The sequence below is a fragment of the Patagioenas fasciata genome, chromosome 4 (assembly GCF_037038585.1).
Source record: "Patagioenas fasciata isolate bPatFas1 chromosome 4, bPatFas1.hap1, whole genome shotgun sequence".
NCBI lineage: Eukaryota > Metazoa > Chordata > Aves > Columbiformes > Columbidae > Patagioenas > Patagioenas fasciata.
In genome coordinates, this window is record NC_092523.1 from 18,768,617 (window position 1) to 18,790,563 (window position 21,947).

General features: G+C 36.3%; 1 protein-coding gene across 9 annotated transcripts in view; it reads right to left on the reverse strand.

The window, feature by feature from the left end:
- KCNIP4 (potassium voltage-gated channel interacting protein 4) overlaps positions 1 to 21,947 on the reverse strand; it is a 430,639-nt gene that overhangs the window by 155,505 nt on the left and 253,187 nt on the right. The gene's annotated exons all lie outside the window — the stretch shown is intronic.

Genomic DNA, 21,947 nt, shown 5'->3' on the forward strand with positions numbered 1-21,947 from the left:
CACTTCTGAAACAATATCTTTACTTAATCTACTTCTTACTACACAATTACAACACAGCAAGAATATACTCTCTTCCAGATAACATACCAGTTGAAAATGACAACTGAAAAAGACATAATCTGTTTACAGCTTAAGTATAAATTTATGTACTAAACAAAGCAGTACAGCCAATTTAAACAGATATTAAGATGCCTGCAACAGGCTTGCTCTAATTAAATCCTTTTAAAACAGATTTAAATTTAATTAGAGCAGCCTGAGCACATAAACAAGTTTTTTTGACACTAACACATCGAAGAAACATGTTTGTTTGCATATACCATTAAAGAAGCTTACGTTTTCACCTTCAAAACTAGTAAACAGTAGAATAGCTTCCCTGCAAACAACAGGTAAAGATACAAATTGTTGGAGTATTTGTAGCTCACACATACACAGCTGCAGCACCATAAATTATTCCTCATTCCCACAGCTCCATCATCAATACCCTACATAGCCCTGTTTCTTAATTGCTAACTTTGCTTCCTTTTCACCGAACAGTTTCTCTGCCACAACACCACAACTTTTTCTCCTAGATTAAGCTTCTGAGAAGAGTTATTTTAAAGCCAGAATCCCCAAACCCATGTTTCTCTTGTGTTAAGCGTCTACTGCACTTTGAGACCAGGCAAAGGTTTTTAAATCTCTGATGTAAATTCAGTTGTCTTTGAACAACAAGACACCTCACACAAAACCTAAGAATCACACTGAACATTTAGATAGGTTCACTAAGCTGATTTGAAGTTTACATGAATAGTCCAATACCAAGCACTAAAGAGAAAAATATTTCAGTCCTGCCTTTCCTCAGGACTCAAGGCACTAGAGGGATCCCATACCAATAGCTACAGCCTAAATCTCTTTTAGAAGGTAACACAAAGATCACTTATTGTCTTTAGTACACCCCACTCTCACCTAATACATATTAGCTAAGCAACTAGATTTGAAAAATCTGGAGTCACATCTTTTCCTTCCTCTGTCAGTGAAAAATCAAGCCTATTTTACCCATTTTCCAGACAACTACTACCTCTAGTCCAACCACCTCATCATCTACATCTTGACAAATCCACCAGTTTCACTCACCTCTGATACTGAAGGATTCTTTCCAGTTTTAACAAATGTTCTGTTTCTGAATACTATGTTGCCTTGTTGAAGCCACCCTTTTCCCTACAGAAAGGGCCAGTACCACTAAAAACACCACATGAGCCATAACCCACAACTCAAGTGCAGCTCAGAAGAAATCTTAGTTAATTGGGAAGGAGGTGCCCCTGATCTGTCCATTAATACACCTGTTTGCTCTCCACCTTGTCTGCTTCATTCAGCACAAAGGAAAATACTTTTTTCAGAGCAACACATTTTTTTTTTCTGTAAATTTTAACCAATATAATAAGAGTTACTAAATTATAAGAGTAATAAAGCAAAAAAAATATAAAATCTTTCTTTTATTCCATGGAAACTTATTTTAATGTTATTCTTAAATTTCTTTAAAACTACTTTCAGCATTTTTTTCCCAGAAATATTCAAGATAGACTCCTACTGATGTCTTTGACTTTCAGCAATAAATAGTTGGGCCAAGAATGTTTTTTTTCTTAACCTGCTTATGATACAGCTTAGTAAACTTTATTTCAGCTTACTCCCTCTTGGACAACATATTCCAAGATAATTAGAGCAGTTTAAAAGCTTTTAAAAGCTTTCTCTGTGCTTCCCTGTACTCCTTCTTCCCATATCCTATTTGTAAAACAGAATTTGCTTTAAAAAGCATTACTGTTTTAATGTTTTTATCCTTTTCAGAGATTTATAATCAGAACTATCAATTATAATTCTGTGGTTTGTTTTAATATACAATACAGGCCACAAAATTGCATCTGATCCTTTTTAATTAAACTTAAAATTCTCAGTTTTTAGAAAGTAATAAATTCTTGAATTAAAATTTAAATCTGGCAATGTTTCCCTTGTTGAAATTTAATCAGAGCAAACAATGGGTTTCTTCTTGTCTTGCTTTACACTGAAGTCTCCCCCACATTGCTAATAATTTCTGTTACTCTTCACTGACTTTATTTTCCTGCTGTAAGCTCATAGTTTTATTATTTTTACCAGATATCTTCTTGTAACATTCTAACAAAGCCATATGAAAACGATTCCTGTACTCATGGGAACAAGTAACTTCAGATTCTCATTATCCTCCCTTCAACCAATATTTACCAGATGAAGAAGAAAGAAATTCTAAAATGAAATCCTACTACAGTTTAGTTTCAATCACATTTTATTTGTAGAATTAAAGTTTATTAAAGAAGCATACATTTGCCTCTGCTTAAATTTGACCTTCAAGTGAAAGATTTAATAGGCTAAATATTAAAGTAAATCATGATGGTTTGCTCATTCTCTTGCGTTACAAAGAGCTGCATGTAAGAACTAAAACATGAAGTAAAAACAGAAGTCAAAGCTAGTTTGTGAAAGCAGATTAAGAAAAAGAATGAGCATTAGAAAGAGCAAGTTATAAGCTATTCAAAAGGAAAATAATAATATTATTCTTTTATATATTGTTCATCAGATACCTGCAAAATACAAAGAACAGTACTTATTTGTGGGCAATCCCATGAAGAGTATAAAAATTCCAAACAGTTTACTTACAATATTATAGCTATATTCACTAACAAATAAATAATGAATAAGAAGCATAAATCCACCATTAGTTACAGCCAAGAACTGCATATAATAAAAGGTGTAATAAAGATATGTATTATAATAAGAAACTTGTTTCAGCAAGTAGATACGTAATATCATGGCTATCCTCACAGTTCTCTTCCTTTAAATACCATTGAAAAATATGTGTTTATAATGCACTATATTGATGTTATATTGACATTAAGTCACTTTAAATAAAACAGAGAAACTACAAGATGGCATATTGATCCTTGACCCCAGACTTCATTTGTCAGAACTTAGATTTGGACACCACATATTTTTTTTTAATCAATCTCAGACATGTTTTCAGATGACAAGGGCCTCATAGGTTAGGGAAGAAAAAAAAAAAAAAGGCATGAAAATCTCACTAGAGAAATGTGAGATGTTTCAATTGCTTCAGAGTACCTGAAAACAGAGGACAAGCACACACCTTCTTACTGTAACTTGATATTTTTATTTCTGGCTAAACCTCAAAAGTGTCAACCTGGTTGAATAAGCAAACAAACAAGTAAAAGATAAGGGTGTCAGGGCTAGTCAGGACTTGGCACCAGATGGTGAGAAGGTTCATTTTAGGTTCCACGCTACAGCAACCTCTGCTTACACCCACTGATTTCTCTCTATCATCTCCTCAATAGACTCATTTGGTCAGAAGAATAATCAACAAAATTGCTCCATCTGAAAGGTAGGGGCAGATTTTCAAAGAGGCATGAAGCAGACACTAGTGAGGTCTCCACAAGACAATGATCACGTGAGGAATGTGCAGGGTAGCAAGGTCTGCGTACAGAACATGTCCAAGGCCGAGGTAGGAGCAGTCAACCCTGGTGCTTGGACATCCTGGCAAAGCAGAAATTGAAATGAAACAGGCAACAGCCCTATGTGTTCAAACAATGCCTGAGAAACAAGAAAACTGAGAAATAAGGTGAAAATATGCGTTTTCATATTTAATCAACCCCTCATCTGTATTGCTATTTATATAACACTGAGTGTGTGTATAAAAACATTTACATGCAGAATCCTGCACTAGTGGCTGATTGACCACACTGATTTCACCCTAGGGTATGGGAGGCCTCCTGGTCCTCATCAATTCTAGAGTGCTGCCCCACTGATGCAAGCCCAGCTACAACCCCATCCCCCTTCGAGCCTAGTTTAAAGCTCTCCAAATGAGCCCTGCTAATTCCTGTCGCAGCATCCTTTTGCCCCTGCAAGATAAACCTTTCCCACGTATCACTGTCCGGACTGGTGTCTTACGAAACCAGCCCTTATCAAAGAATCCAAAGCCCTGCCTGTAGCACCAGTCTTGAAGCCAATCATTTATGGACTGATTTTTTCTATTCCATCTCACATTGTCACCCGAAAATGGAAGGAGAAATAGAAGACAGTAACACACAAGTGATTTGGTGTAATGAGATAAATGCTAGCTGCCACCCAAGCTTCTTTGAAATTTTTAAGCATGAAGCTGCCTGAACTCCCTCATCCATAGGGGCCTTGGTGTGGTGCAGTATGGGTGGATCTGATCACAACCAAGCATGCAAGAGACGCAGAACCAGATCAGACAATACAAATCACTAATGGCATTGTTAGGATACTCTATAAAAGGAAAAACTGAGTTTCTCATCCTTCCTATGCAAAGCCTGTAAAATTGCACAAGTATCCTTGTGATCAGAGATCAGAAAAAAAAAAAAAATTGCTAGAATTTTTGAACACTATGTGATTAATCTCTGTATAATGAACTATTAATATATATGTCACAAGAATGGTGAAATCCTGAACTTCATGTGAGTCAGTGGAAAAAATCCCTCTTGACATTTATGGGCCTGAAATTCTACTGTAAGAATTAAAATACAGACAATGTCCAGCAAAAGTAGAGAAACTCCAAAGCAAATTTTCAGATTAATATATGAGAACAACCATCTACTAACAATAAGGATGACTTAAAAATAGTTCAGGGTAAGTAATAAAACTGTAACTTTCATATAGACAAATAAGAAATTAAACAGAAAGTATTTTAAATTAAAAGGTTCTATAAATAAATGCCATTAAAATGGGGCATATTTTGCCCATTGTTGATTTCATTTTAAAGCAATTTTTCCCATAAATACATGTTCATGATAATTGTACACAATATTATTCACCCCCCCATGCCAGTTTAGAACTGCAATAGGATTTTGTAGGGGCAGACTCACAGTGAGGTCCTTATAAAGTATGTCATTGCTGCTCTCTGCTGGTCGAAGGGATTATTCCTTGATCTAAAATCTTATAGAAGAAATTCAGAAAATTTTGTAGGAAGCACAGTAAATATCCCATTAATAGCTAGATCTTTTGTGGTATTTAAATAACCATCTCAGTCATCACAATGATTTGTTTTCAGTGGTAAGTCTGTATTCCTGAGACCATCAAAATTTTCAATAAATACTGGAATTACACAAACAAAACTCCACCCTCACAGGCCATGGCGTTCCAATTCATAGATGTACATATCTAAGGTCACTTTTGCAAAGTTCAAAATCACAAACAAAGCAGAGCCTAAAATTGCTCACAAATCAACAATGACGAAAATGTAATGCCCTGAGGTTTACCAGACATAATGGGACAGTGTAGCGTTAGAACTGAAGGCTATTTCACAACCATAAACCAGTTTATGGTATTCATCACAGTGAGCAGTGTGACAATATCGGTGTATATTATAACAATGCGGATCCTATTTTTTTAACTGTAATTTGTTAGCAGAGGCTGCTGTCTGAAACTGCACTGATATCAAAAATATTTTACTTCTTTTATTATTGAAACAATTGTTACTAATTTTATTTTTTGATCCTATGTGGTTTCAAGTGTTAGAATTTCTAGTATACCTGGTTTGTATTTCAGAGCATTGATTTTTTTTCCCTCCAGGTCACTAGGTAGAACTCTAAAATTTTCTTCTAATTCTGTAATATAGTGTGGCCCATTTCTAAACTCAGAACTGTAAAAGTCCAAAAATACAGAACTTAAAATCATGTGTCACAGTTGTGCAGGAGTGTGAAAAACACGAGGACAACTGTCAGATTGATTCTTGATGGATAAATGATATGGCACAGAAAGAGTAAAGCTAGAATGAGAGGAGAAAAGTGAAGTGCATAGTGCAGTTGTGGAGAAGCCTGACTGAGAAACAAGACATTTGCACTTAATGGAAGGCAAAGCAAGAATGTCAATGAATGCAGCGAGGTAGAGGGTTTGTGCTGCAAAAGTCAAATGTAAATAGAGTAAAGAAAACATTATAAGTAGTTAAAATGTAAAGCAACATGGTTTCTGCTGTGCCATGATATCACTTCAAGGAATGAAGACTTGCACAAGGTTGAAATATTAACATTTTCTGAAATATTAAGTCATTGTGTCCAGACTAGATCAGCTATGGAGTTATTAAGGAAGAGAGACAGACAAAGGAAGCTACAACAATTATTAGTCAGAGTCTGAACAAAACTTCCAATTGTACAGGCTATCTGCAAAAGAGGTACTTTTAGATAAAACCACTAAGTAGCAAAAGCAAATTTTGGTTCTATTGATGTTTCTTAACTTTACCTTAAAGGATCTGCTTGAATCTGTATATTAGTACTAAGCCAACTGGTACAAACTTCAATCGATCTCATTTATAATATTCCTAATGTTATCATTCAGACCTTTATTAGTATGAATTATCTGGCAAAAGTACTCCCTGAGCTGGAAGGATGGCTAATGTGTGGACATCCATTTTCCTCAACCAGCATTTACCTGTTAGTCTTGGAGATCATGCCCATTTAATAAAATAAATTACCCAGCATGTACCTAGCACATAAGCAAATATCTGATCAGCATTATCTTGTCAAGGTTTGCTTTGATTCTTTGCCTCAGCTAAAGAGGCAATGAATTTCATCATGAAGAACATACAAAATTAAGTTTCCTACCATTTCCAGTTTCAACCATCTTAAAGATCTTACTGGACTGCTTAATTTCTATTTGAATTCTGATATAAATAGAAGTCTCACTTTTGCAGTTCTGAGCTGAGTAGTCCTTAATTAAGTGGTCCCACTGGGTAATTATTGCTCAGTATGAATTGAGGTTTCAAAAGCAGCTCCAAAATAAACAACATCAAATTACCACAGTGTGAAAATAATTTTCTCTTTTCATAAAGAAGTATTTTATGGTAAATTAGGCTGATTTTAAAATTTGCTCAACTATGAGATGAAAATTACACCCAATCAGTATATTAAAAAGTATGACTCTTTCCACAAATCATATCAAACAATATAATATCTGTACCTAGCAAGAAACACAACTCAGTTTGTTCAGTTAATCAAACAGTTCATTTAGCAAGGTACAGAAATATGAATTTTTTTTTTAATTGCAAACTCATGTTTTTATCAATGAAATATCTTAGCACTTGTACATGGACACATTTAGTCATAGTCTGGGATTACAAAAATTGAATTGGCTTTGAATATAGAACGTTAAAAGATTTTGCCAGCTAAATAATAAATTCCAAATGCCTTAGTGAGTTTTACTTGAGGTCAATGCACTTTAGTTTATAACTACATAAAGAAGATGTAGAAAACCATTTTGTAATTTGTGTGACTGCTAAAACTCTATTGCTACAGAAAGAAATCTCTTCGCTTTTTGTACAAATATCTTTGCATAATAACCTGATTTGTTCCAAAAACATCATTAACAGCTAAAAAATGTACATTATTAGAACAAATAAAAATATATATTTTATTTCATTTTTTCCTTAATTTTTATTTTTATGTTGTCATTGCAAGTTATCCATCTCTACTAAGCAAGAACATTTTTTTGAATGGCCTGTAAAATTTCAGATAACTTTCTCTTGGCCCATGTTACATATCTTAAAACCTTTTTCACATTAGCTGAGAAAAAATAAGATAATTCTAAACTAAGTCAACATGTAAAGCTTATTTTTCACTCAAGTCCTTTACCTCCTTTCTTTGAGCACAGCTTGTTATAAAGTAATTTTTTTGGTGGTTTTGTAGTGGGCAACTGAGATATTGTGATTGGGATCACAATCACTTGCTTCACCTTTCTCTCACTGTCTAAATAAAGTAAGGATTTCCATGGAGATAACAGGTTCAGCCTAGGAAAAATTCTGAGTAACTGATTTAGGCATTTACACGAAATTCAGAGAATCTCTGTCTTCTACTCCATTCTTTCTGAATGCATCTCTTTACTCAATTCTCAAACACAGCAGTGGCAAGTCTGCCTCAAGTCTGCTTCACCATCTCTGCAGCACCTTGGATGAAGCAACTGCACCTCCTCTCCAAAGATTTTTTTGACTGTTGATTTCTTTATGTGCTCATTCAGAGCAACAACACAAGAGCAGGCATCTAGATGTAGCAGAAGTGGTAGACTACGATATACTAAAAGATTACAGTCTTACAATATGCTTTTTACTTGTTCACCAGCGAACAGTGTAGAAATCAAGACTTTCTAGTGAAGTCGCTAAAGACAGGAATAATCTGGGACCCATGTCCAAAGAGATGGTATCCCTTTCTGTAACTTCACTGCTGAAAACAATCAGAGAGTTTAATTGTTACCTCTCACCGTCTACGTATGTATAAAGTTAATTTAACTTCCAACTAATTAACATGCGATAATCAATCTTTACTCCTCATGACATTTACCATTTTACCTTTCAGCTCAAGCGGATGAACCACATTGCGTCGTTGAAGTCTGAGCTCAGCATGAAATGCGAGGAGACATGAATTGCAGTGTGCTCTGGGTTAGACTCAGTGGTTTTAAATGAGTACCCCAGGAGACATAATGAAAGAACTCAAATGAGTGCTTTTCCCATTATCATTTTCTGTAATGATTTTTGTCATGACAGATTAGCTCCATCGTACTAAGAGATATGGTAACCATTTCAAATTTCTGTGTGGAGAGAATGAAAGTGCACTGAGACTAGAGAAATGTAACTAAAGGAAATTGAGAAAAAGAAGAGGGAAAGCTTGCTGTCATGTTGTTAAGTGTCAGCTATCATATGTGCTCAGGGTGTCTTTCAGTTAACAGCACAAACTTCACAATGGAAGTTCAGTTCCTACAAATATTATAAAAACTTAAAACCTTCTGGGGGGCTGAGGGAAAGAGTGAGGAGCTGAGGCTCCAGCAGGGATCCTAGACACCTTCAAGATCCTGGCTGCTCCTTCACACTGAGTACTTTGCTCAAGGGGAAAGCAAAGTGTCACTGACTGAGGACGGGCTTTCCTCAGGCCATTCTAGGAGCCAAGCATTTGCCCAGGGTAATGCACTCACTGTAATGCTGCGTAAAGGGGGCACCCTGGCATTTCCTATCCCCCAGCACCCACTAGTGATGTAAGGCTCATTTGAGGTTTTGAAGGACTCATCAGAGCACAGTGTGAGTTTGTGAACTTCTGTTCAGCTCATCAAATGTATACTCTTCACCAGTCAGGAGGGAATCCACTGTCAGAAGCCAAGAGTTCTGTATAGATCGCCACCTGACCGACATGACCACGAACTTACAAGTACACTGATCTCACCAGTGCTTTTGACCCTTGAGCAGGAATGCAGTTTCCCTGGAGGAAAGCAGGTAAGGTGCAAAAAAGTAATCAAATGGCTTGTATACATGGCAATCCTGTGACTATGATAGATATTATGGATGTGAATTGGCTCTTATAACCTTAGATAGATGAACATGAGGCATTCTCTATCACTTGACGTCACTGTTGGCCCCATCACTGTGGTCTAGACACAGCCTGAAAGTCCTGGACCCTTTTACTGCACACTGCTATTATTGTCAGGACTTGCTTTCTTGACTAATTTAGCAGCTTAGCAATGTACTAAGTTAAACGTCAAGTGTTCTGCTTAAAGAAACCAAAGAGAAGAATGTAGAAAATCTCATAACACATAATGTAAGGCTTATAATAGGGTGACAAAAAAAAAAAAAAGCATCATGTCACTCAAAATACGATCCCACAGGGTAAAAGCTTACTTTATCTTAAGTGCAGACACTGCAAAGAAAAAAAAAATAAATGTCATTTTATTCATGTTTGCATTTGTTTCCAGCTTCTTATCTGAAAGATAGCACACAGAACTGTGCGACTGCTGCAGGCCTGGGCTGAAAAGTCTGGAAGTGCTCTAACACCCTAGAACTCTACAACAAATTTTCTTTAATGGGTCTTAGCAAGAGTGTAGAAATACCCTGTTGCAAATTTGCTCTACGCCTCTGCCCTCACTACAGTGCAAACAGTAAGCTGACATCTCCCAACAGCAGCTAGATTTAACAATTCTAAAAAAATTAACTAGGAAACACCCTGAGGTAAGAGTAGGAGGTTTCCACTAGTTTACCTTTGAAGACAAATCAGCTGTCTTCTTTGCTTAATATCCTGATAAACAGGAACATCCACCATCTCAGCTAAGAAAAACCATTTGGAAACAGTGGCTCTTTCTCCCACTGCATTATTTAGGCCAAGAAGGCAAATTACACATCATATCTTCCATTAAGAAAAAACCCTTAGACAGTGGTCTATAACAGCAGATATTCGCTCTGCTGGTAATGAACAAATGACCAAAGAAGCCCTGAAGAATGAAAGGGAGGAAAGTGAATATCTGACTCCTAGAAGGGGACAGAAAACTGTTTTCCTTTTAACAGAAAATGCCCAAGAAACAAAAAGCTTATAGAAATGTAAGAGCTGTTGGATAAGTGCATGGCAGTCAGTGGGTTACCTTGGTGTACTGAAAGTTTCACCAACAAAAGGAGTATTGGTTCCAGTGCTCATAAGCTGAAGTTAATGAGAATATTTTGCAAGAGCTTTATGTATAATAAACTGAAAAGCTATCAAAATATATTACTGCAAAAGTCATGTAGAGATTTATTATAGTAAGGTAAGTAACTACAGTGGTCTGAAATTATATGCATTTATTCCAATACTCAAAAAGATGCTTAAATAAATTTGCCGTTGAACTGATTACTTATTCATTGATTTCTTAATTATGTTTTCATAGTGGGTTTTTTAAGAATCAGTGAAGCAAGTGAAGTATTTTTCCTTTATCTGTTCTCTGAGACTTCTTAGCATACCACAGATAATAAGGAGATTATTCGTATTGTTTCTTACTAGTCTTACGTGCATCTCAGTTTGCTTCCTTGATTTTAGCCTCTTTGACTGTGTAACATTAAGGCAAAAACATCACCAACAAAATAAACAAAAATAACCCAAAGAATTAAGGAGCCATCTGGCATAAATAACTTCTAGAAAGTTATGGTACTACTGGAAAAGGTTGGGGATTGTTGCAGCTCGGATGTGATGGGATGAAGCTGTGTATTCACACATTATGTGATGCAAGCCCCAGCTGGTGATAATGGAAGAGCTAAAGCTGCCTTATCCTTCTCTTGCTCAATAAATCAGAGTCCATGTTAGCCTAATTAAAAGGCAAAAGCTATTTTCCAGGCAACAGGCATAGTTACACAGCAGGCTTGCCACGTCTTCAAGTCTAAAAGGCGTAAACAATGATATACTCTTCCCCAAGAGTATTTGTTTTAACCCTTTTAATCTGATTTTACAGCAATACAACACCAAAAACACACTTATTCCAGTCCTTTATTTTCTTAGCATCCATTTTAGTACATACAGTTGTAAACTGAGCACTTTTTTGAAAAGTATTGACTTCTGCAGTATGTCAGGCTCTCAAAATTCTGCTTAAAAATAAGAGCCTATTAGAACACAGATAATCACTTCCACACCATTCTCCAGTGCTTCAGGTGATTTCAAATCAAGAGAAAACTTGATGTCACATCCATTTGTAAACAGGCCTGCTTTTATATAATTAGGTGTGAATATTTATCCTTTTGGATTGAGCGTATTTTGGTTTGAGCACCACCTTTTTCCCCCTTTTTTTTTTTCTTTTTTCCCCAAGTAATAGTTTTCCTGAGCCTGGGAACTGTAAAAAAAGGGCTGTTGAAACAGATATGATTTATGAGAAATACTAAGATTGTTACCTCAGGAACACAGTCCTGAGTTTATTTGACAGAATGGATAAAAATTAAGCTGTTTCCTCAGACAGTGGTATACACAGAGCAACAATAAAAGTGTTCAGCTTTCATTTCCATCCAGTTCTTGGTTTCTGTGCTGAACATGACAAGATTTCTAGTTGGAGACAGGAGCCCATTTAAAGTTAGGCTGGCAATAACAAGTACTTTCACATGGGAAATTGCAAGTATTTAATGTATTTTTATTCAAACAATTCTAAAATTAAGGATTGCAAATAACCAGCTCCGTTAGCTAGCCTTTCTGTCTTTTATTGCTGTTAGCATCATGATCTTGTCTGTTTTGAGAGGCATTTACTAGCCAAACATTGGAGATTCAGAGCTTGCTCTTCCTGCTTGTAGCTGCTTCAGCTTTTGGGACAAACAAATCTGAACCTCAGTGCCTCCACAGCTGTAGCTGTGCTGGTTCCCAGCCTCCCTCATGCCTGGGATGGGATCCAGGCTGCAGGACAGCCCAGGTCTCATGTGCTCAGTCAACCTTCTTTCCTTAGACCCAGGAGATGGGAAGCAGCCCTGTAAGTGGAAACAATGATGCTGGTTTTATGAAAATCCCTTGTACTGCATTCACCTGAGCAAAGCAAGAGCAGGATCAGATCCACTTGCTCGGCTGTGAAACAATTATAGAGAGCAGCAGTTCTCTCTCTCAAGCTAGGCAAAGGGCTCATTTTCATTCTGATCTCTGTTGCAGTACTTTAATTGTTCTTAAACTAACTAACCGTGAAGGTGAGTAGAAAATGGGTAGTATCATAACTAAATATAAAATATTTTCAAAAGTAGCACCTACCAAACTATATATTGTAAGGTATATTATTTTCTTTAATATTACTTGGCTCCATATGTTTAGCTTAGGGCAATATGAACATTTTCTTATGTTTCAGCTTCCTCCCTGCAAGAAGGCAAACAGTAACTCATTCATTTTGTTAAAGCTCCAAGGGACAGCTCTGCCAAGACCAATAAAAAGCATACTTACAGTTTATATGTCTGTTTCTATGCTATCTGTAAATGTTGTCTATATTGCAGGATTTGCAGTGCCATAAATTAATCACGTTCTGCCAGGTCTTGAAAATTTCCTTTTAACTAGAAGAACGACAAATCCAAGAAAATCCTAAAACCTCTGACTCTGAACACATGGCTATCCAGAGAAAACGGGCCAAATACTTGCTAGCTCACCTGTTTTTTTTTTCCTAAAGAATTAAAAATACAATGTGACAAAATTGTCATGGTTACACACCCTTCACTCTAACGAAGAGTGATATGAATTAATATGTAGCCTAAGGAATAAACATTTTACTGCTCTAATAGCACAGAAATTAATATGATTAATTCAAAAATGTGTCTTGAGGTTCCTTTAAGTCATCATCTCATAAAATCAACTGTAAACACAAACCCAGAAATTTCACTAACATTTTGCTCTCCATCAAAACTCAGAAGTCATATGAAAAAAGGTAAGAATTTGTTATCATTCAGTCCCTTCAAATTCAAGTCATCTTCAGGAAGGAAATACACTACAGAAAAGGTAGGCTACAAAATCATGGCAGTGCCTAAAAGGATATGAAGAGTAACATTCTAGAGAAATTACTATTCAAGGTTTTTAATTACTAAGGAAAATCTGCACTTATCCAAGGCCACTGACTTCAAGGTCAGCTTTAACTGAATTGTATTCCTGTAATCAGTGATGAACTGTGTAGTGTTTTCTTGCCATGAACTATTTCTTAGGACTGTTACAAAAGTGCTACTTCATTCGGATTACCTGTATGAATACTTAACATATTTATTATTCTGCTGTTCAGCAGCAGGGCTGAATAGCAGAAGGACATTCCCCAGAAAGAATGGGTGCAATCTGGAAGCGCACGTATCATTCTAGTACAATAGAAAAACCTGTCACCTCCAGGAGAGATAAACCAAATAATTTCTGTTACAGTCTTTATTAAAGATGTATTTAGTATTTAACTACATGAACAATTTTTGTCATTCAAAGATATTTTCTCATTATTTTGTTTGGCAACATTACTTAGGTCCATGTAGTAGAATCTAAAAATAAAACATAAGGCAGTAGACTTTTTCTTATGGGATGTAGATAAGCCTTTTAAAATCAGAAGCTTAATGTCTTTTAGCAAGGGAGACACTTATATTCTTTTCCACCCACACTAATTCTATGCAAATTAAAAATGTAATTATATGGCTGGTTTTTTTCCACTAAATTCAGCTTCATTTGAAATTCTCTATACAAGATCTGGGAATGAAAAAATAAGTATCTGGAAAGACAATGTTGGGGTTTTCTCACCAGAAATCCTTCCATAGACAGAAAAAAATTAAATACTGGCATATAAGAGAATAATGGTTTATGAAGATAACATAGCATACAGTCATTCAATCCTTGAAGATTGACAACATGGGTAATCCCTGCATGCATTCCTTTCTTTGTCATTTAGTACACTCAAAAACAAAACTGCTCTACAGGGAACTTTACAAAACAAGTGGAAAGGCTTATTATAAAGAGAAATTTATCACACAGCGAGCTGATACAGGAGAACATTGATGAGTTACTTGTTCTTCAGCTTAATTTTAAGGGCTTGTCTAACTGCGACTTCAGTTCTACTTGGCTTTGTAAGAACAGTCAACTCTTTATGGCAAACAGTATGGATTAAAGGATCTCTTGATGTTCCTTCCTGTTGTGTTTTTCTAAGACTTTGTCCTTTTGCTAAAAAGTTGCTTCTAATATCTAACTTAAATCTATTACATTTTCTACTCCATTCTACCTTGGACAACAGTTTCTCTTTATCCACTTTTCAGCAATATTTCACTTGTCTGAAACCCTGTGTTGCTCCTCAGCCTACTTTCAATTTTTCCTAATGGCCTCTAAATCTGAAATAAATATTATGTCTCCTCCCCTGCCATTCCCTTTATTCTCTATGGATAATGTGACTTCTTCTGTTACATAATATTTAGTAGCACAACCACAACTAGGGCCACACTTGTCTTAAACTAGCTTTTAAGGAAATTCTGATATTTTGCAGATACAGATGAACATGTTGAATTTTCAAGAATTGTCAGCAGAAGTCTGCAAAAGAAGGATGCTAGTGAAAAACTTGTATGTCTCTACTTGCCTTAAAAAATTGCTATGGCTATCACTGTCATGGATCTTTAGCTTGATAAACAGCAGATTTCGGGGTTTTGTTTTGTTTTGTTTTGTTTTGTTTTGTTTTGTTTTTCCTAGAATGATACACTTCTACAATCCAATTCTTTAAAAATCTATTTACTAACTGCTTGCTATTAGATAGTTTCAAAGGTCTTATATTTTTTAACTTTATCTCAGCTAGAATCATAAGCCAAGAAAGATTACTCTGAAATTCCAAAACAATATAAGATGAAGTATCTAATGACCTTGTCAGCAGCATGATTTGGATGGTGTTTTCTCTAAGTAATATTTATATGCAGCTGGATAAAGGCTACTAAACAAGTCACAGAAGCCTACAATTCCTGTAGCTGATTACATTTTGACAGGTGTAATCATTCATTGTCGGTATTCTCTTTGTAGGCTAAGGTAATTACCACTGCACAGTTCTCTAGCTACCAGAATGATTTGGCTGGTATCATAACGTAGCTCTCTAAAATACCAATTTTTGCATACTTTCACCTATGTTATTGTATAGATAAGAGCTTTGGTCAGTGTAAAGAATCACACAACTCTAATAAGCAACTCAGTAAGCAGTAATGTTAATATCAACTGTGACAATACCTGCTGCAGCTTCAGTTTTTACATGAACTATAATACCTCTAGAAAAAATGGAGTGCAAGTTAGATCAGCGTAATTTTGCCAAAAAGCATTAGTCGCTAAAACACTTCCTCTTGAAATCAAAATCCTCTTAAGTTTTGTGAGAGTCAGATGCTCGACTGGCACAACTTAGTGCAGCTGTACTTCAGCAAAGCTATGGTGGAACAACTAACAGGAGTTTTTGATAGAGAAGAGGTCCCACAAATACAAGTGTGTTTAAAACATGATATTTAAGGCCAATGTTTTAAAGAGGAACTGATTATGCACTGCAGGTTTACCATTTCAATATTGGCTTTAATAAACCCTTCACAAAATTCCATTATTTGTGGGAACTGTCCTCTTTCTGCAGTGCAGATCTAAGTGAACAAGCTTGAGTTTGTATACACACAAAAGTATGCTAGATTTTTTAATATGTTGGAATTCATAGATCTTCACATTAGAAACCAATTTAAGTATTGCTGCTTCTTCTATTAAACTAAATGAAAATTTATTGATGAACAAGACTGTTTATAAAATAAGAAGCTTGATAATTCTGCTTCCACTTCACTGGAGTGTTGTAAAGAAAAATAAATGTCCGTAAAGTAAACTGACAATTCCGCTACAAATTTCTAAATATAAAATTGATCTTTGTGGTAATACTGAAACTTCATGAGATGATCCATATAACTGAAAACTTCCTGAATTTTCCTTCCTATGGATGAATTTAGATGTCAGCAAGAAGGTGGGAGAAGCATCACCTACATCAAAGTTACTGCCAGCTTGGAAGGCAAACACTCTGGATGCTTTGAATTAGCCTCCCGTAAGATATACAAGCACAGGAAAAGTCCTCATATGGTATAAGCTATCATGACTTCTCATGTGTCACATGGGAGCAAGACAAAAGCAAAGCTAGTAATATTTATCCTTCCTGCACTGAAATGTCACACCCTCACAAAGCTGAAGGCAATAATGGTCCTAAACAGTCAGGAGAAGAACTGAACTAAAAAGTGAAAATGATGCTGAGAACTCACAATATACATCTCAGTGCCGGAAAAGCCACAATTTCACAATCGTGAAAGGAACCCACAGAAACAATTTGGATAAAGGGAAAGCAAATGCAACAGCTCTACATACACCTCAAATTAAACACAAACTAGAAGGTGAAGGTGAAAGTTTCACTGGTGACACCAGTAACACAACCTTGAAGCTATGCTAATCAAGATTATAGAATCACAGAATCATAGAACGGTTTGAGTTGGAAGGGACCTTGAAAGGTCATCTTGTCCAACACCCCTGCAATGAGCAGTGCATCTTCAACTAGATCAAGATCTGCGTGCAGAATTTTTAAAAGAATCACTGTCAAAAGCCAAATTCCAGTTTCCAAATTCCAGGCATTGAGTTGTCAGTTGGTAAATATGGAGGTGAAAGAAATACAGGGTCAGTATTGTGAATTATGGCTGAACAGTACATCAGGCTGAAATGGTTCTAAGCCATTTTTCTTCGGTTCAGACACTTCCACTCATCATAGGAGTCCTGCTCCATATTTGCTTTACTAATTTTGTTCAGAAACTATTCCCAGTACATCCAAGGCTAAGAACTTATCCCGTCCCCCAGTATCTCTAAGAGTCAATGCCCAAAATAGATTGCTGGAGCTAAGCAGAAAGGATTTTATGTTTTTTAATCATTACTTAACTTTCTAAAATAGGAACATAAGTTTTATGAGAAGTAAATCATGGTGTAAAGTCTTTCAAGGCTTTTTTTGCTGTGCTCATAATGTGAAAAAAAATAGTGGAAGAAACTACTTTACCATAAAATCTTTTTCCACTCTCTACTTTAAAAATGTTTTTTCTTTCTAGGGACAGGTTTTCCTCCTTTTTCAAATCTGAGTCCTCTTTCTTCAGCTGCTCGGTTTTCAACAGCTACTTTTTGTTTTGACTTAACAGCAACAAAAGCTTTCCCAGTATTTCTTTGCCATTTAAGGGTTTACCTAAGCATGTAAGATTTCTTCTCACATAAAATTTTCAGTTTTAAGGAAAACACTTTTTCTAAGCCAGAGTTCTTTGTTTGAGACCTTACACAAGTTCTTTGTTTGAGACCTTACACAAGGAACCTGTTCTTGGATTCATTCTGAGCTTCCATGAGGCTGCAGTGACTGTCAATACACACACAAAGCAGCAGATCCCATTGCCTCAGTTCTTTGAGAGACAGAAAAATAACACTGCTTGTCTCTTTTAGTCTGCTCTCCTTCTCCAGTGCTGTAAGAGGTAAAAGCACCTCCATTTCAATGAACAGGAGAACAGGATCTTCAGCAGTAACCATTGTTCCTCATTCCCTACCTCAGCCTCTCAATTTCTTTCATATTGGCATAAAACCAGAAGTTCACAAATTGACAATCTGCTATGGTATAGCAGAGGAGAAAACCTGGGCATAAAATGGGGTGGGAAAGCTAGTGGCAAAGAACGTGGAAAGGCTGAGGTACTCCATACGTTCTTTGTCGTGGTCTTTCCTGACAATATCTGCTCAACAGCCTCTCTGGTCCTTGGTGCCAGTGTCAGAGTGAAGTACAGCTCATGGCAGAAGATGGATAGTCCTGACAGAAGCTAGGGACCACTGAATGCAAACTGGATGTGCACCAGTCCATGGAACTGGCTGGGATGTCTCCAAAGTGGAGCCAAGGAGAAGCTGAGAGCATTGCTTTTTTGCAGCCTGAAGCAGAGAAAGTAAAGGAGACTGTACCCGATGTCTTCCTTTGCCTAGTGAGTGGCTGGTGAGAAGGTTGAGGAAGACTCCTCTTTGAGGCATGAAAACAAAGGACACAGCACAACAAACAAGGTGCAACAGGGAAATTCTGATCACATGGAAGGAAAATTTGTCCGACATTGGTCAGACTCTGAGACTGGCTGTCCAGAGGCCTTTGGAGATACTCATAGCTGGAGTGAAAAAGGCCCTGACCTACCCTGTTTAAGAAGTTGACCCAGTTTTGAGAGCAGGTTGGACAAAGTGATATTGAGAGCCTACTTCCAACTGAAATTGTCCTATGATTCTCTGATTTCACAAAATGTCAGTGTAGCTAAAGCTCCATTTTTGTAGGACAAAAGGTTACATAAAAATTCAAAAGTTTTTTCTATGATATATTGGTTTCAGTCGAATGACAATTGTGCCTTCCGTGTAAAAATTGATATGCAAATTTTCAGTTTCAGAAGCTTTTAACTCATATGGGAGAGAGCTTCTATTCTAAAGCAGTGGGTCAGAAAGTTTGCTCCTGAAGCATTGCACATGTGGTCAGCTCTTGCAATACTCAAAGCAATGTGATTACTTTCAAAGCATGTTTTTATTATTCACACTGTCTTCACCCAGAGTGTGCATATATAAATAAAAAGAAGAAGCCAAGGTCTGGTAGGGGCAAGTTAAAGATCTGATGAAAACAAGAAACAGTCAATAAATAAAAAAAAAAATCTGAAAGAGCAAGCTGTCACAATGTGCTCGTTCATAATGGGAAGAGGAAAATATAATAACATCTGTTAACTCTAGAGCACATCTAATTAAAGCCTTTGGATAGTTCATTTGGCAGCTGAAGTAGGCCCTGACATCTTAAGGACCAAGAGAAGGTGCAGCAGTGTAAATGGATCGTGCGTGTAACTATCTCAGAGGTCTGAAATAATGCTGCAATTCTATTATTTCAGAAAAGATCTCAAAGTCAATAAATTTTACATTCTGTTGAACAGACCATGCCAGTTTGGCATTCTTCGGCTTCATTAGGGACAGTCCTAAATTTATCTTATCTGAAACTTGTAGTAAATCTGACTAAATATTTATGATTGTATTCTGAGTCGTGGCATAAAAATTGCACAAGGGACTGGACTGTACTTCAATGTAAAAAACAAACTGTCAAGTCAAAGATCTTTTTCTTTGAGTAAAGACAAAAGGAAAAGCCCTTAGTGACTGGCAATAAATCCATTCCAGGAGCATATAGTTACCTTTACCTATTCTTGATGGAAGACATTTCTGGATGTTTTTCACATTGTCCTAAAACATAAACCATCTTGAACTTGTTCTTCTGATTGCTATTTGCAGGCTTCTGTTTTACTAGAGCTGCATATATTTGGGATGTTGTCTTTTTGCTTTGGCCAGAAATGTTATCTACGTACATATTTGGGATACTATACTTGGAAAGTGTGGTAAACCAGCTGGAGCAGGAAAAGTGCCTCTGACTTGCCTGTTGGATACCTCACAGTTCTGCATGCAGTCACTGCATGGGCTTGTGTCAGCTTGGCAGAGCACTCACAGTAGGCTCAGGGCTCTATAAAAATGTGCATGATACAGAACATGCATGTAAAATTCTTTCTGTAAGAGCTTAGGAAAAAATACAGACACTGCAGCTTCACTTTGCTAACAGTTTTCTACTTATCTTTTTATGAGGTACTACATCAGGTCATATGACTACTAAGAGAGGTGAGACACACTTTGAACTCATCAATCCATGTAATACTGAAAAACATGAAAAACATGATGGAACTTAAAGAACTAGTTAGTAGCAATAAATGACTGGGAAGGGTCTGAAGCTGAATCAATCCAGGATGCTGTTTACAAAATTCAGTCCATATCACTTGGGTCAAACAAATGCATCAAATTTTAAGTACAACAGCAGCTCTGTGGAGGCAGAATAAGACAGAGTAACAGTATCTGATATAATTTAAGATCTCTGGCTTCCTCATCCACGAGAAATTCCATCAGTCACTATGAATAATTTTAGCAAGAATATTAAAATCTAATGCCAGGCCTCTTCTACTCATGTTTCACAAACAAGTTACAAATCAGTCTATTAAAATAGCACTTCCCTTTTTGGTTTTCAAGCACTAAAAATCACACAGGTGTGTGAAAAGGGAATTAATCAATGCTCAAAAATATCTTCTTGGAGTTTGAAATGCAAAACAAAAGTTCCAGAATACCATAAAATCTCACAAGACTTTGCAATTAGTATATGCTGCTAGGGTTGGACATTATGATGCCACATTATAATATTGTGAGGTCAGTACAATGTAGAGAGGTCTCAAAGCACTCAGATATTCATTAGTGTCTACATACACTTAGGCTCAACACATCATAAGAGTACATGTGTTGCCAGTATATGAATGGGATGTTTTATCTGAACTCCACAGAATCAAATTAATTCTTTAACAGTATAAAGGACAAATTAATGTTGACTTGTAACTAAAGTCCAGGAAACAAAAAATAACACAAAGGATAGGTCAATGTCAGAATAAATGGAGCAATGTCCTTGATTTAGAACCTTTCTTGAAAAGACACCCAGTCACAAACAATTTCGATTAACAATATTTCATGTAATGGAGGACAGCCAACTAGAGAGCTAATTTTATTTTTCTATCTTTTCCACTAAGATGAAGTGTTTACAACATCTAACATTCTTTAAGCAAAAGCTTATGCATGTCAACTGTAAGGCGATCTGGACAAATGGAATCCCAAGTGATACAGGTAAACTACAGTGAGTGGAGAGACTGTATGGAACTAAAAAAATCCTGCAGTAAGACTACTCATTCTGAAGGCTACAGCTGGATATAAATAATGTGAATGTAATAAATAAGGCCAATGTGGTATCCAGTTATATATAAGAGGAAGGATTTAAAAGTTTGAATATTTACCTCTTCGAATTAAAGAGAATCCTTGGTTGGAAAATACTTGATCTTGCAAACAGATAGGTAATTTTGAAATTCAGAGAATCAAATAAAAGAAGTAGTGAGTAGGAAAGTAACGGAATGAATGGAGGAAGAGATGAGACAAGTAACGCAGGTACCTGCAATATGAGTAGATGTTACGGAGCAAAGCAGAAAAATTTGATAATATCTGAAAAGGAGTAAGTCAAGTAAACTTCTTTTAAAAAGAGCAGAAATAATAACTTCCTTATAGTAAATTGAGAAAAGGCATCTCCGTAGAGATGTCACAGATAAAATTCCAAGAATGAGGTGAGAAATGAAGACGCAAAACACATTGTTCTGTTTTCAGTTGTGTCCCAGAATACAGACACATTCAGGGATGGATTCCCATACTACTGCCTTTGGGGAAAGCAAGCTGTGGAAACAAATCAGATGAAGCAGTAGAAACTCAGACATTCAATGTATGATTTCTTGCTTCAGAACACACACGTGAGAAGATGACACCTGACACGGTATTTAAACAACAGGAGAAAACCTGGCTGCATTCAGCCAATCTGTCCTGATGAAGTTATATCATCTTTATTTGCATTAATATAGTACATTGATAATCCTCCATGTGATTTTCTTTCTTCTGACTGAGCCTTTAGACAAAGTGAGTCACACACTTGTTAGGTGTGTGACTTTTCACCAGCTCTGGAAGAGGTAGGTGAGCACTGGTATATCTGGTTCTCCAATTTAATGACTGTTAATCCACTTTAGTAATAAAACCTCCAGATTATCTGGAATT